Below are 13,294 nucleotides of genomic sequence, written 5' to 3' on the forward strand. Positions count from 1 at the left end.
TAACCCAGACTCAGAAGACAAATGCTGCATTTTTTCTCTCATAAATGAGATAGTTTTGAATCCTTAGATACATGCATTTCAATTTGAAAATCCATGTAGTTAACGAAACTACATGATGGGGGTAGGCTTCATGGGAAAGGTGATAAAATGCAGTGATATCAATGGAAAAAAAGAATAATGGAGTAAAATATTTAAAGTGTATGAGGAATGATCATAAAAGGAAGAGGGGGGACTATGTGGTGGAACAACTAATACTAAAGGACTTTAGAAAACTATCACATTAACACCTACCACTATATAAGCTTCTTAAAGTATATACATATACACTATTAAAAGAGACTAAAAGGATTGATCCTATAACCAGGGAACAATGCCACTATCAGAGAACCATAGGGTAGAAAATAATGCCAGGAATGGACTCATTCTTTGGAAGCTGTTGAACACGGAGAGGTATCATAGTTCTTCAAACAGTACTGGCCATTATTCCTGTTATTGGATATCGAACAGAATATAATGCTTAGACCCTATTGCTGAAGACACTGCATACGTGCGTTATAGAACAAGGAGAAATCAAGCCTGTGCTGATCTCAAAGTTTCACCTCTACAGGCTAGCTATCATAGTTCTGTAAAGTGCTATGCATTCTACTGGGGAAAAAAATCATCTACCTTGCCCACCTGAGACTCCTGAAAGGTACAAGACAACTGTTCTGGTAAGATATGCCCACTGTTGCAGTCACAGTACAAATTTTATGAGAGTAGCTGACTACTTTCTGATTGCATTTCAGATGTGCCTCACAAGATGGAGCCCATATCTGAAACTGATAATAGGTCTAAGAACCTCTGACTAGAAAGTTCACTTACTGCTATTTTTCTTCTAAGTGAAAATAGTATTAAATTCCTAAAGATTTTTTTTTGAGACAGGGTCTCCCTGTAGCCCCAGCTGTCCTGTACTTTATTACGATACATTAGAGTATCACTCTCACTAGAGAAACTTCCTTATGCAGTAGGTGATTAATACAGAGCTACCCACAGCTGGCCAAAATGCAGAAAATAAAAGTCTACATAATTTACAGCCCTGAATAGAACATGTGTATCAATCATCTGACTCCAAAGACTCTTGGATAATTATCCAAGAAAGAGCAGAAAGAGTATAAGAGCCGCAGGTGGTGAATGACCACAAACAGTGTTTTCCAGAGAGCTAGGCAGCTAGTCATACAAATTCACAGCGATGGTGACAGCATGTAGAAGAATTTCATAAGCTGAAGTCAGAAAAAAAATCACACCATGGTAGTGGGGAAGTGGGGAAGAAGTCCCAACCCCAGATGAGGCACTATTTTCACTATGGGCAGCTGATAGCTCATTGGAAAAGGAGAGTCACTTTTCTTAGGGAGATATTCTGAATAGGTCAACCACTCTCCAGTGGGTGGGCCCACATCAAAAGGCATTTAGGGACAGAAATTTGACTCTACAGGTATTACAATAATATACCCACACACAAACACACATACATGCACACACACACACATATATATATACATATATATATATATATATATATTACATAAAATCAGGCAAGATGTATTAAGTCGGTACAAATAGGGAAGAGGCTTTAAATATGATCAAAATATATGATATTAAATTTGCAAAAATTCAATAACATTGAAAAAACTCAGGAGAAAATCTTGCCGGTAGAATGGATCAAGTAGAAGACAGAATAGAAGGCTTTGAATTTAAGTACAGGAATTGGACCTCTCAATCAAAGAAGAAGAAAAAACAGGAAAGAATATGCATGAATTTTGGGACACCATTAAAAGACCAAATCTATAAATTTAAGGCATGGAAGAAAAATCCTAGGTCAATGGCCCAGATCAGGTCTTCAATAGAATCACAAAAGAAAATTTCCCTAAATTAAGGAAAGACATACTCATAGACACAAGTAACACACAGAATACCAAATAGACAAGACCAGAAAATAAACACGCCATTGTATATCATAATTAAAACACTAAATATACAAAACGTATTTATGCAAGATGCATGAGAAAAAAAATCACAAGTCATATGTAAACAAAAACCAACCAGAATAGCAGATGGTATCTTAATAAGAATCTAAAAATCCAGAAGAGTAATGAAGTCCAAGAACTAAAAGATCAGAGGTGCCAATTCAGAGTAATTTACCCAGCAAAACTATCTGTCATAGTTGAATAAGAAAGAAAAAATTTCTTTCATATAAATAAGCTGACAGAATTCATTTCCACCAAACCAGCCCTACAGAAAATACTAAAAGCACTATTTTCAGCTGAAGCATAGGCAACAGGCTACAAAAAGAAAATAAACGAAGTCAAAATTATTGAACCACAAAGTACACTAAGAAGTTAAACAGCAAATTAAATTACATTTAAAAATAAAACATTACAGCAATCAATACGCACTTTTCAAAAATAACTTTACTTATTAACCACCAGTACTCTCCAATTAAAAGACACAGATTAGTTTAATGGATTAAGAAACAAAACTATTCTTTCTGTTGTCTATAAGAAAGTCATATTATCTTCAAGGATAAGCACCACTTTGGAAGGAAAGGATGGAAAAAGTATTCAAAGTAAATGGGACCAGGCAATGAGTAGGCATTAATATTCTTTATTTAATTTTATTTTATTTATTTAGTTAGTTTTATAAAAACTTTATTGAGAATTTCATACACGCATATAAGGTGTTTTGATCAAATCCATGACCACTCACTCCCCTCCAACATTCCCCCCTCTGAAGAGGTAACCCTATAATCTTTTAATGATTAGATACAAGCTCCCAAATACTTTTGACATTTTTGGCCTTTGGAACAGAGTATGTTGCTAACAGGCCCAAGGACATTTTGATTTTTTGCCAAGAAACTGGGTACATTTCTTTGGGGTCTTTCTACCCTAACTGCCTAGCCAATACCTACCTCCTATTCTTATCACACCATCTTCTGAAGGGGTTACCCAAATTGCCAATAGGGAATAGGGATGCAGCCTGCTTTGGCTTCTTCCATGCTGAACAGGGATGCAGGGTGAGGCAGTTGGAGTACCCCTTCAGTGGGTCAATCTAAAAGACTCCCAAATTGCATAATTCTTGTGTCTAAGAGGAAAGAAATCCTTGAATCATGAATAGGAGATGTGAAGGAGACGTAAAGCAAGAGTAATTAGCATTACAAGTTCTAGACAGGAAAATTTCCCCCCACTTTATCTAATGTACTCTCTCATTTCATACAGATAGATACATGATATAGAGAGACGATAGATAGATAGATAGATAGATAGATAGATAGATAGATAGATAGATGATAGATAGATGATAGATAGATAGGTAGATAGATGATAGATAGATAGATAGATAGATAGATCTCTTTAAAACCAAAATGTTGGGGGGATGGGGAGACGGCTCCGTGGTTAGGAGCACTGACTGCTCTTGTAGGATAGATGATAGATATGTGATAGATGACAGATAGAGATAGATGATAGATAGATAGATGATAGATAGATAGATACATGATAATTAGATATATGATAAATAGATAAATAGATGATAGATAGATAAATGATAAACAGATAAATGATAAATAGCTGATAGATAGAGAGATAGAGACATAGAGAGATAGATAGATAGATGATAGATAGATAGATAGATAGATAGATATGGATGACTGATGATATAGATGATAGAGAGATGGTAGATAGATACATAGAGATAGATAGATAGATAGATAGATATAGATAGATAGATAGATAGACAGACAGACAGATAGATAGATAGATGGTAACCATTGCCTGTACACTCTGACTTGTATCACCAAATATCCTTCAGTATACATTGAGCCACTTAGGCTCACAAAGAGTTCCATCCTTTAAAACACTGTCATTACCCTTTCCAGTTGCGATCCATTTCCCAAAGTTCCTTAGGACATATATATGCTTAATTAATGTTTCTTTTTTTCACATGAGTGGAAGTATAAAGTATAAATTTTAGGAAATATCTACTAAGAAGTAGAATGCTCACATCTCCCTATAGCTTAGGTAAGCTGCTGGCAAAGAATCAAAATGAACTTTCACTTCAGTTAATCCCTAGTAATCCTTCAAAGCTGAGCTAGCTCATTTTTCAATTTAACTTGAAATCCTCTGGACAGAAGGGATGGAAGTCTACTAAGACTGAAAGAAACCAGCAAGGGGCCTGGTCTGTGATGCTGGGGTGGGCACTAGATTCTTAGCATATTGTGTGCAGCCTGAGTCCTGGAGGACCTGGTCTGCTCTAATGGAACTGTACCATGGGATATTCTATGCTTTCTTTGTCCCTAATGTGCATGGTTCATAACAGATGTCTCCCAAACCATCCTTCACCTTCCCGTATAGCAAAACACTTATATTCATGATCAGACAACAAAGCCCTCCGCTTAAAATTCTACGTTTTTGTTTTAAATTTTTTAAAATTACTTTTATTTTATGTGTATGTGTGTATTGCCTGCATGTAGGCAAGTGTACCCATGTTGTGCAATGCCCGCAGAGGTCAGAAGAGGCTGTTGTATCACCTGGGACTGGAGTTGTGGACAGTTATTAGCTGCCATGTGGGTACTGGGATGTGAACCCGGATCTTCTGCAAGAAAATTCAGTATTCTTAACTGCTGAGCCATCTCTCCAGCCCTAAAATTCAACTTTCTAATCAGTGAAAGTAGTTCAGACGTTAGCTTTCCTTGTATATTTGGAGCAGGATAAGTTTGAAGACAATCCAAATTCTCAAGGACTGAAATATCAGATTAAAAACGTCAGAGTCAGAACAAAATAGAATGAGCCTCCTATTACTTTCATGAATTGACTGATGAAATTTCTTGGTATAATCACTTTTCTACATATAAAACTAGTAAGAGAGGATCAGGAGACACTAAAGATAATTTTAATGAATTATCCAAACTATATGCTAATAGTGCTGAGACCTATATCACATAACTCCTTAGGAGTTAAATCCAATACCAAATTTAAAAAGGCAATAATCACTGACCTTTACTGAATAATTTTCTAAGTCATCAAAAGGAATTATGTGTTCTCATGGTTGCTCCTAAAAACAATCTTAATGTGACAGGGATTCTACGCTATTCTGGACGAACATGTTCCTCCAGTTTTGGCAGGATTAATTCATCTCATAAATCTCACTAGAGAAGTTGCTTTATTTAAGATACAATGACTCACACAGAAACCCACAACAGGCCAATGTGCAGAGAACAGAATGCTGCAGAATGTTTATCCATGAATAGGACACCTGTATCAAACGTCTGCCTCTGAAGACTCAGGTAACATTGTGGAAGAGAAGACAGAACGACTGTAAGAGCCAGAGGTGGTGGATGACCACAAGGAAACAGAACAGAGTTTTCCAAACAGCTGGTTAGTTACTTATATAAACTCACAGCAACAGTGACAGCATGTAAACCAAAAAATTCCCAGCATAGACATGAGAGAGTGGGTAAGAAGCTCCAATCACACCTAAGGAAATTTTGGCAACATATGGCTGTTGGAAGGAGCAGAGACAGTCTCTTTCCAGCATTGGACTCTTGGTTGGTAGGTTAACTAGGCTTCAGTGGATAGACCCATACTTAATGACATTTGTAAACACAAATTAGACTCTATAGGTTGCACACACACACACGCACACTATACATATATGTATATATACATATATAATAGAGTACATTAAATTTGGCAGGGGGCAAAAAGAAGGGGAGAGAATCTAAATATTATCAAAATATATTGTATGAAAATTACAAAAGTTCAATTAAAATGAAAATAAACAAACCTTCATATGACTATTTTCTTTAATTTCATATCTTCCTTTATGCATTACATTATCTTGCTTTGATAGCTTTATGGAGAAGTCATATTTGCAAATTATCACTAACCTAAAAGCACAAATACAATGATAGTTAACATATATTGTGTGACTTAATTATAGCAGTTCACTTGTTCTATTTAATAAATTTATGAATAAATAATTTCACTATCATTTTACATCTAAAGAAACCAAGATACATGGACACAAATAGCATTACTTAAAGTTTCCCAAACATTAAATAATAAAACTTGAATGTTTTCATAATTCTAGATGCAGCCCTTATGCTTTTTGGATATTCTCATTATCTTCAGAGACTAGGAAATGACTTTCACACTTTTCTATATAGTCATCATCCTGGATAAATCATAATCTAGGAAATTTATAATCCTCTATCTTATTCATAAACAAACCATTACAAACACTGAAATAAGCCTAAATATTAGAAATTGTCTATTATTTTTAAGTATTACAAAAATATTTTGCTTCTCCTAAAACACTGGAACTTTCTTAAAGTATAGCTCTAACACATAATTAAGTACATTAGTTATATTTATGTTTGAGTGTTGGGAGCCAAAAGGCCAGAAGAGAAACATCTTTATGGCTTTGAGAAAAAGACAGCTTTATGGTTTCCTGTAAATTTTTATGGCCTTGAGAAAAAACAGCTTAATGGTTTTCTGTAAGTTTCTATAAGATAGCACTTAGTTAAAGAATGTAGAAAAACAACTTTGTGACCCAGGCTAAGTCAGCCTTGAGAAATGTTTTATGCTCACCATGACAGTTAGCAGATGTTCCTTTAGGAAAAAAAATGCCCCTTGAATAAACCCTCCCTAGCTATAGCATACAACAACACCAATTAGTGTCTGCCCAGCACTTTCCTTCTCCTCACCTCCCCCCCCCTTTCACTACCAGTATATATATCTGCTGCTTTCAAATAAAATTTTGGAGCTTGATCAGAACACTGTCTTGCTCCCTTTCTTCGTGTTCCTTGTTTGTCATTCTTTCTAGGACCCCCACTCGTCGTGCCACTGTAGAAGTGTCCTGCGGGTCGGGACATTTGAGGACATTTGTTAATGATTACATATCTTTGAATCAAGTGTGCAAATACTAAACTTTGAAAGAAATTTTAAATTTTTATTTATTTCACTTTATGTGTATGAATGTTTTGCCTACATGTGTGTAAGTGCACCTGTGTTGTGCAATGCAAGCATACACCATAAAAGGGCATTGGATCTCCTGAAACTGGAGTTACGGATAGCTGATATGTGGGTGCTGTAAATGAAACCAAGGTCTTCTACAAGAGCAGCCAGTGATCTTAACTGTTGAGCTATCTCTCCAGCATATAGAAAAAATTTTAGAACTTTCAAACCAAATAAATTAATGGGGCAAGATGTTTTCTGTTATACATTTAAACAAAATGTTTATAGATATATTTCCTACTTTAGTATTAGAGCCATTATAATCTTGTTGTTTTTTGCAATATCTCAAAATAAGCTTTGCACATAAAAATACCTATTTCCTAATAGTCCATAATGGATCTCATTCTTCCTCACTATATATTCCGCAATAGCATCCTAGTTTACAGTTTACACTGCCATTACTCCTACAGCTCTATTATCATAAGACTTAAGCATGAACTTTGATCTAAAAATATTGTTTCAAATTTTGATTGAGTTGTAGAAACATAGCATGAATAATTGTACTGCCACTACTAAAATTTTCCAGAGAACATCTAAGCCACTGTCCTCAAGAGGAAGTCACCAATATCACTAAATTTTCACCAAGGATGCAGCATCCAGAAAGCAAATATGCATTGCAAGTTTTATAGTGTCGAGGGTATTAGTGCCATGTTGTCAATTTGTAAAAGTGTCAAGTAATGATTTTACAAATAATTGACTTTAAAGCAAGAAATAAATTTATGCCCTTATTGCTTTTTAGATGCATGTGATGACAGATGTACTAACATGCAAACTTGTTTTTAGGTACATACCACCTCTTAATGTCCCAAGAAAAATGAAATAGTACGTGTCAGTAACTGATCAGTGACTGTGTAAAACACATTAGTGGTGTTTATTCTTTAAGCTATTTTTAATCAAAGCTCATTCATCACTACTTGGAAAAAGACAATGTTTTGTTGCCATTCTTTCTGAAAAATGACAACTGACATTTAAAGTCAAAAGGATAATGCAATGATTTCAGATTAGGAGAATTGTTTTTATAATAATTAAGAGTTCCAGATATGTTGTTTCAGGCCAATAATTCCAGTTCTTGAGAGATGTAGGCTTTAGAATTGAACAACACTGGGAACATAGTGAATTCAAGATCTGTCTGGGCTATAGGAAACTTATCTCAAAAAAAACACAACAAAATATCAAAATATGCTCTTTATAGTCATATACATTTGAATGATTTCCATTACCTCTCTTCTGAATGTGTTCCCTAAAGACCAATTAGAAAATAATTTTATTTAGACAAGGAGATAAGGTATATAATAAATAATAAACAATAGATTTTTAGTAATAAATAAAGCTTATATGGTGTGAAAAGTCAGAGGGAAATATTTTTCTAAACCTTACTGAAAAACAAAGATACAATATATGTATATCAACGCATATGTAAAGCTGAAAGTTATATAACAAGAAACACAGTGACAGACAGGAGAAAGCTTCCTCCAAGTTTTTAGTTAAAGTAGTCCAAGAGACTCTCAAAGTAACACAGGCTATGCCCAAAGCCCTTGAATTACCTCCAAGAACTTGAAGATGTGACCCTATTGCCAAAGACAGGACATACTTCAGACACAGGACTTGGAGCAATGTGGGCTGGACCTGACCTGGAAGCTTCAACCCTAAAGACTACTTTCACAGTTGAGAGGACATTTTGCAAGCTGCTAAGGGGGAAAATAAATGAATGTCCCAACACCAGTTTTAAATTCTAATAACCACAAGAATGACCAGAACAGCAAACTATTTCTATTGGTGTAATAGTGGCAAATTTATCTTGAGTGTAATCAGTGGGTATATAATTGAACTTAAAATCTATTCAATGGGAGGAAACTGATGTAGGGCACTATGAACATAGATAAATGTATATGACTGGAGAAGTCATAGATCCTAAAGAAAAACCTATGTATGTCATATCCCTAGACAAACATAATTTCTTACAATATGCTGATTTACAGGCAAGTGTACTAGTCACCACTCATCAAAGAGGCTTCTTTTTGCAACAGATGGAAGAGAATTATAGATCTTAACAGCTGGTCACACACAGAGAATAGGTGTCTATGAGATGCCTAATCATAATTCACATATTTACAATGGAACCTCTAAACCAACAGCTCATTGAACATAGCAGTAGAAGGGGTAGAGAGAATATTAATGTATCTCTAAACTCTCATAAGTGAAACTTCCTCATGCAACAGATGTTTCATAATACAGAAAACCACAACTTGCCAAAATGTAGAGAATAAGAGAATGCAGAGGTGGGTGTCCCTGAATAGGACTCCTGCCACTCATGGCTCAGGGACTATTGTGGAAGAGTGGTCAGAAAGACTGTAAGAGCCAGGGGTAGTATAAAACCACAAAGAAACAGAGTTTTTCAGGCTTCTGTGGACTTGTTCATATGAACTTAGAGCAATGGTGACAATATGCACATGACTCATACAAATTCAAATCAGACAAAAATCCAGTATAGAAATATGGAAAATAGTAAGAATACCCAACCTTAGCTGAGGAACTAGTGACATGTAATGTCTAGTGGAAGAAATAGTGTTTTATTTAAATAGTGGTTCTAAGAGGTGAAATTGGATTAATTGTCCAGGCTCCACGAGATGGACTAATATTGAGGGAAATTTTGGAATACAAACTTGACTCAATAGACCTTAACATATATCACAGAATACATGAAATCTGGTCGGGGATTATAAGGATGTAGATAGGGAAGGGGATCGAAATATATTTAATATGCGTTATATGAAAGTACCCAAAATTTATAAAAATATGTATTTAAAACATCATTCTGTGATAAGCATTAGTTTATATATGTTCTTTATATGAATATTTACTTAAATGCTTTTAAATAATATATTTTGACATTCATTTTACTGATGTAAAATTTAAATTATAAAATCATAAAATATTTATTTGTTTTCATTTTTGTTTGATTCCTATAATTTTCTCCCTGATTATTCTATGATCTATAGTTTTGCTATAAATATTTTACATATTTCAAAGAAATAATAACAAAACTTATGAAATAAATATCATCCTAGGCCAAATGCTTGATAAATTCTAAAGTAAAGTAATACATTTTAGAAACTCTCTTAAAAATTTGTACTGATAAGTGCTAGTTGATATCTTTAATTAGGAAAAATGTTGAAATCCACTTATGCAATTTAGTGTGCTAATATTTTACAGCTGAAATAGTAAAATATAATATTTTAAGGACATAAAGTTTTTTTTTAATTTCTAAATATGAATGTGTACTACTCTTTTAAATAAGATGTTTCTCAAAGTAGATCATACTTGTAGACATAATTTTTAATTTTTTAACCTACTTTAAGAAAGTTGTACATTGAATGAGAGTATTAATGTATTTTCAAGATTCTTATTGCCAAAAATATGGCATTTTATGCAAAGAATTGTAATAATCATTTATTTTGGAGTCCATAATTTTCCTGGGACAATAACACCATAATATTAACTAATGACAATTACTGAAAATTTTAAATAAGCAGAAAAGTGAGCTATGAATATAAGACATTGTTTTACATAGTTTTCAAGAAAGAGTTCACTGATTAAAGAAGATGGGAGTTTAGCCTCAATAAGGTGAGAGAAACAAGTCATGCATTTATAGAGGCAGTTTTCTAGCAACAAAGTAGATTAAATGGTAGGCACTTGCCAGAGGTATTGAAGGAATATCAAGGAAGTCAGTGTAACTGGAGCAAAGGAGCATGGGGTGTGGGTATTATGAGATGATAACAAAGGGATGCAACAAATGATGATGTAAGCCTAGAATCCCTACACTCAGTAGACAGAGCTAAAAAGATCACTAGTTCAAAATCAAATTTGACTACATAGTGAGATCCCTATCTTAAACAAGAAAAAAATATAACAAAACAAAATAAATATTAGCAAACAGATAACATTGGTAGTGAGAGTGTTGAGGGACTGCTTATAGGTTTGTAGGTCTTTTACGGACTTTATCTTTGACTCTGGGTGACACAATAAGAAGTTACTAATACAAACAATAATGTGACTTCCTCAAAGATTATGTACATGACTACTTCAAAACTTACAAAAGATTGTTTTCTTGAACAGGTAATTATTATTGAACTGTATCTGATACCAGGTATTTTTATCTTTTTCAAATATGCAAGTTTCAGCTGATATCATTAAAATTTTCAACACTGAAGTTTTTCATACAATGATTTTACTGTTACACAAAGACTATATTTACTTAAACTGTTCATATAAAGTTATATGATTTTTGCTCCCATTTCTCATTTCCAATCTGTCAGACCATCTTAGAATATAATTAGTCATACTTGACAGAACTTCAAAATAACTACTAACAAAGAAATAATTCCAACAAACTGATATATACAGGAATGATTTTATTCTCTAATATACATATGGCACCTAGTTGATGGATCAAACTAAAAGATTTTTTTTCTAATTCAAAAACTGTAAAAATCACAAAAATGCAAGAGTGTATATTGTTAATTTCTTAGGTTCTAAAGATAATAAAGGAAAACAGTTGTATGCAAAGTAAACAAGTGTATGGAAAAGCACAAGTGTTTTTTTCAAATATTATGCTTATAGTGCATTATTCTCACACTTACAAGTTGCCCTGTACTCACTTCCCCCCCAAAACCATGAATTTTGGATCTTAACTTCTCTTCGGTTCATCTATTTAAATTTATCATTTAATTTATATTCTACTGGCAATATAACCACCCTAAAAGTATTTCTCAAAATTGAAGTTATCTGAGACTCTTGCTACAAAACACTGACACTTTCACTGTGAGTATGAATTTTTTTGGAATGGGTTAAAAGTATCTCATAGCACATTTCACATTGGATAAACCTTGCAACAAGAAATAAATCATGGCCAAATTTCCAGCCTCCCAATCAGGAAGACAGACCTGCTCAGCCAGGAATCTGGTAAGGCAGATCAATCTCACTGCCTCCCTACTCCATTTCTCTAATCCATCCTCACCCAGTCCCCTGCTGGCCTCTCTCATGGGCAGGCTCCAATTCATTCACCTCAGGAGGACTAGCTACCCCATGTCTCTCACCCATCCCCACTCTGTCCCCTACTGGCCTCTCTCACAGGCAGGCTCTAATTCCTATAACTCAAGTCCCAGGACTAGCTTCCCAAACCAGGTTAACTAACCACCCAACCATAGATCCCATAGATCCTCACCCAGGCAGTCCCTTCATTGCCAAATTCCCAGCTTCCAGATCAGGCAGACAGACCTGCTCAGTCAGGACTCTACCAGTCTACTACCCAGCAAGAACCTGAAATGCCCACCAGCCTGTCTTCCATACCCAAACAAAAAGTTACTAAGCTACATAAACAATATTAACAGAACCAAAATTATATTAAACAAAAGCTGAGTAGAAGTTCCTGGTGAACACATAACCAACAAAGGACAATATGAAAAATCAGGAAAATATGTCTCCAACAAAAGCCATGAATCCTACAGAAGTGCACAGCATTGAGAACAACCCCATACAAGCGCAGGACGCAGAATTTAAAAGAATCATAAACATGATTTTTAAAACTACAAGAGAACTCAAAGAACTCTCAAAGAGGAAAGGCATAAACGTTTGATGGAAGCCCAATAATGCACAAATATGAAGCTTAATGAAATATCAAAGAGAATGCACAACTTGAAAAGCAAATTCATTAATGAGAGAGAAATAGTGAGGAATTCACAAATGGAAATGAATGTGAGATTAAAAATCTCAATAAACCAATTAAAAACAACAGAAGAAGGTCTCTTAAGCAGAATGAATGAAATGAAAAACAAAATATCAAGATTAGAGAATAAAGTTTAAGATCTGTATTCCTTAAGAAAAGACTATGCAAAATTAAAAACAGAAAAAAACAGGAATGGAACACTCAGGAAATGTAGGACAGTATGAAACAACCAAATCTACATATAATAGGCATACAGGAAGGAGAAGAAACTCAAACCAATGGCATCGAACAGATCTTCAAGAGAATTATAGATGAAAACTTCAGTAAAGAAAGATATACATATAGAGATTCAAGAAGCACAGAGAACACCATTAAGACATGATCAGAACAGAGTCTCCGTGACATATCATAGTAAAACCGTTAAATGTACAGAACAAAGAAATGGTACTGAAAGCTGCTAGGGAAAATCCACAAGTTACAACTTAAGGAAAACCCATCAGAATAGCAGCTAACTTTTCAA

This window comes from Nannospalax galili, unplaced genomic scaffold (assembly GCF_000622305.1).
Source record: "Nannospalax galili isolate Female #2095 unplaced genomic scaffold, S.galili_v1.0 scaffold10, whole genome shotgun sequence".
Taxonomy (NCBI): Eukaryota; Metazoa; Chordata; class Mammalia; order Rodentia; family Spalacidae; genus Nannospalax; species Nannospalax galili.